The sequence below is a fragment of the Engraulis encrasicolus genome, unplaced genomic scaffold (genome assembly GCF_034702125.1).
Source record: "Engraulis encrasicolus isolate BLACKSEA-1 unplaced genomic scaffold, IST_EnEncr_1.0 scaffold_70_np1212, whole genome shotgun sequence".
Taxonomy (NCBI): Eukaryota; Metazoa; Chordata; class Actinopteri; order Clupeiformes; family Engraulidae; genus Engraulis; species Engraulis encrasicolus.
In genome coordinates this window covers 123,670-127,908 of record NW_026946038.1, presented here as the reverse complement: position 1 = coordinate 127,908, position 4,239 = coordinate 123,670, and positions in this window count along the sequence as shown.

Here is a 4,239-nt window from a genome sequence, read left to right as displayed (position 1 = left end):
ATAACATTTATTGACTGATCATGTCTTTGTTAGTAGGCAAACCAACAAAATCAGCAAGGGATCAAATACATATTGGACTCACTGTATGCTGTCTTTCAGACTGACCACTAAATCAAGCTGAAGTGTTCATTTTCTTTATAACCTGGAGGGTGCATGACTCCATTATTTAAAAAAGAATGAAATATTTTCCATTCTGTAATCTGAGGACAGTTTCACATGTCTCCTAGGTCCATATAGAATGAGCTTTGCCACTTGCAACACTGTTTAATGTCTGCATCATGTGCCTTAATCAAGTGTTGTGTTTATGGTCATATTTTCAACAGCTGTCATTGTTGGAGTGTCATAGTTTGCTTATTGACGATGGGTATGTCATGATCTCATAACTCGTGCAATGATTTTACAGAACTCTACATTACAGAAATAGGCCTTATATGCCTGCAATTTTGATAATTCAATCTTTCTGTGTAATAGATCAGTAATTAGTCCCTCAAAATCTTTGCTACTGAGTGCCACAGCCTCTCTGTCATGGTATTTTATTTGTGCATTCATGTTGGCAGTCAATATAGTTCCTTTCAAAATATTCCTCCTTGTGTTATTTTTAGAATTATCCAACTATTACAACATTTTTTGGCCCTGTCCCAACTTTTTTGAGATTTGTTGCATGGGTCGAATTTTAAATAACCACATAATTCCCTCAAAACAATACTTTTGCCTCATTTTAACTCTTCATATGTTGACCTTGGACCATTGTGTATCTTATGCATGGATTGAATGTTTTGAAAATGCCAGCATTTTGATTTTATTCACAAAATACCAAGTGTCCCAACTTTTTTGGAATACGCTTTGTACTGTACTGTACTGTACTGTACTGTACTGTACTATACTCTACTGTACTTTATTATACTGCACCGTTCTGTATGCTACTGTACTGTACTGCACTCCACTGCACTGCACTGTACTGTACAGTACAACTACATAGAACTGAAACATGTAGAGACATGTACAATATTATGGAAAAAGGTGTAGTGGGAATGAGTTATGTTACTGTTACCACTCAACATCTTGAAGGTTAAAACAAGTATTGTGGCATTTTGTTTGGGGGGGGGGGGGTATGATATCCTTCCTCTCAGATTTGTGTGCCTTGCGTATCAAGAAAATGAGTACAGGTAATGATTTACTTTCATAGTATATACCATATGAGAGATTGTTGTTCTATATAGATATTTCTCCTATGGGTAAGGGTGGCAAAAGACCTATGGTGCATGTTGTCCACCAGCTGTCAGTTTTGATAGCAATTTAAGTACTCAATGATTACTGAGCTAACGAATACAACTTTTGACACAAGTACTAGGTGAGGACTTGTCTGCAAATAAAAAAAAACAATTTACCTATGTCTTCTTACTCAACATATACTAAGAAATAATTTCCATTTAATTACCTTCACCAAGGGTGGAGGTTATGTGATCACCTGGGTTTGTGTGTGTGTTCGTTATGCCTGGGATTGTGTGTTCGTTATTGTATGTTCGCTGCTATTTCACGGACTGCCACAAGGTGCGCGAGGTGAATTGAGCACTGATCACACTGGACAGACGAATATCGCCCACAGCAGCAGCACCCTCGGTGTCATGTAACGGACTGTCTGCGATGGCGATGGGCAATGGCAAGACTCAGAAAAGCGCAGAACAGTTGGATTGCAGATATGACATGTCAGCTGAGCCATATAGCTCTAGGTAGGCCTATTAGACAGGTCATCAGCTGGGAAAATTAGGCCTTTCGTCCTACCGCACTTGTATCTGTGGATTACTGACCAGAAGGCCTATTGGAAGAAATTAAAACATGGGGCCACGTCAATTTTTGCTCAGAATTTCCCAAAATGACTTGTTTTCATGTATTATTACATTGTACTATAAGGTGATTTTCATGAACGATCAACTACTTTCAGCACTATTCTTTCTTTTTTCCTTACAAACATGTTTACAAAGGTTGACTAAACTAAAACAAATGAAAATAAAGTGGGCCACCTTGCAATTTCCAAAGGAAAGTGCTGAAAATAATGATTGAAATACACCTAGAGAGTCTATGGCTAGGAAAATTTGGCCTATTATCCTGTCAGGGTTTTCACAGTGGATTACAGACCAAAAGGCCTATTGAAAAAGATTAAAACTTGCGGCCATCTATGTCCTCCAAAATTCAAAATGTTCTCTGTTTTTCAGAATGGCAGACTTTCACACATTTTTGTCAATACTATAAGACCATAATTATCAATAAAGATTACCTTTTTTCAGTTGAATTGTCCTATCTCCTTACAGACGTGAGTATAAAGGTTGTCTAGAAAAAGGCATGAATATACAGTATATATCATGCCACTTTGAAATATCCAAAGGAATGTCATCAAATGATTGAATTTCACAAACACTGCTGAAAAAAGGCATATTGTCATGCCAAACTGTGTGTGTATGTGTGTGTGTGTGTGTGTGTGTGTGTGTGTGTGTGTGTGTGTGTGTGTGTGTGTGTGTGTGTGTGTGTGTGTGTGTGTGTGTGTGTGTGTGTGTGTGTGTGTGTGTGTGAGGGTGTGTGTCTGGTCTGTCTGTCTGTCTGTTCTGTCTTTCTGTCTGTGTGTGTGTTTTGCATGTGTGTGTGTGTGTGTGTGTGTGTGTGTGTGTGTGTGTGTGTGTGTGTGTATGCGTTTGTGTGTGTATGTGTGTGTGCCTGAGTGCCCTTCCTCAAGTGTGTGTGACCAGTGTGCTTCTTTACATACACTGACATAGACACAGTAGACTGGGTGTGTGTGTGCTGGGGGGGTAGGGACGACCGAATGATGTGGAGGAGCGGGGGGATGAATGAGGGGAGGAGCGGGGGGTCGGGGGCAGAGTGGGGGGGGGGGTATGGGTGAGTCGGGTTGAATTAGGGGGTGCGGGGGGCAGAAGATGTGTGGGGGGATGAGTGAGCGTGGGGGATTCAGGGGGGCAGAAGAGTATGTGTGTGTTTGTGTGTGTGTGTGTGTGTGGGTGGGGGGGGGGGTAAGTTGAATGGGGGGGGGGTTGACCTGGCAAACCCTTTCGCATTGGATGGGGGGTGGGCGAGTATTTAGTGGGGGGGGGGGGGAGAATGAGTCAGGGGGGGTGAGCGTGGGGGGCAGAATAGTGTGGGGTGAGGGGGGAGATGAGTGAGGGGGTGGGGGAGGCAGAATTGTGTGTGGGGGAAAGACACTGCAGAGCAGGGCAAAGATGAGCGGGGGATACGCGCGGGCACAAACGCACGCACACTCACCCTTGCTTTATGCAAAAAAACGTAGGCCTGAAAAACTTTTGGTCGGTAATGTAATATGAAAAGTTTGGCAGGTCAATAGTCTTTTTACAGCAGTCAACTGTGTATGTGGGTAGATGACAGTTAGGCAAAAAAATGTTTTTTTTTTTACAAAACATTGTTTATGAGGGAAAAAAGTATATGTCTACATAGTGCAGCAATTAATCTTTCAAAAAATCCAAGTGGTCACAATGTTGGTCTATTAATTGATTATTTATTTACGTTGATAAAGCAATTTGCTGAAAATATGTCCTTTGGTGTGACATTAAGAAATATATATATTAACCCTATCCAGACCAGGCTTTTTTGGCATACCTGGGACCGGGCGGGGGGGGCTCTTTTGACCCCCCCCCTCATAACTTAGGAACCGAATGGCATATGACCACCAAACTTGGAGGAGATGATCTTCTGCCAAAGATCTATGACTGACATGAGTTTGGTGTCATTATTGGCTATTATGATGTCATCATGACATCATTTCCTGATTGTATTGCCCAAAATGTCACCTTAATGTATTTTCCATCTAACTGGGGTAATGCATGTCAATTTCGGTTATTATGTGCATCAGACCACGTCAGATGTTCACAAGGGTGTCTGATGCTAATGAAAATGTAAAAAAAATATGAAAAGTGATGATGATGAGACTTAGATCAGTGATTTTTGGGCAGGTGTACCCGTCAGAAAACCGTTGCCATGGCAACAACAAAAATGATAGACCTAATCTTTTGGTATCACATTGTAGCCAACTTCATTTTAGGAAAAGTCACAAAGTTTCGTAGTCATAGCTTTAGTCATTCAAGAGTTACACAACATCAAAGTTGGTGCGGGCACTTTTAGCCCCCCCCCGGTCTGGATAGGGTTAAGTAATGTAGAAATGGATTGATGGAATTTCATAAACTCTTCATATTTATTAATTTTTTTTCAAGTCTTAAT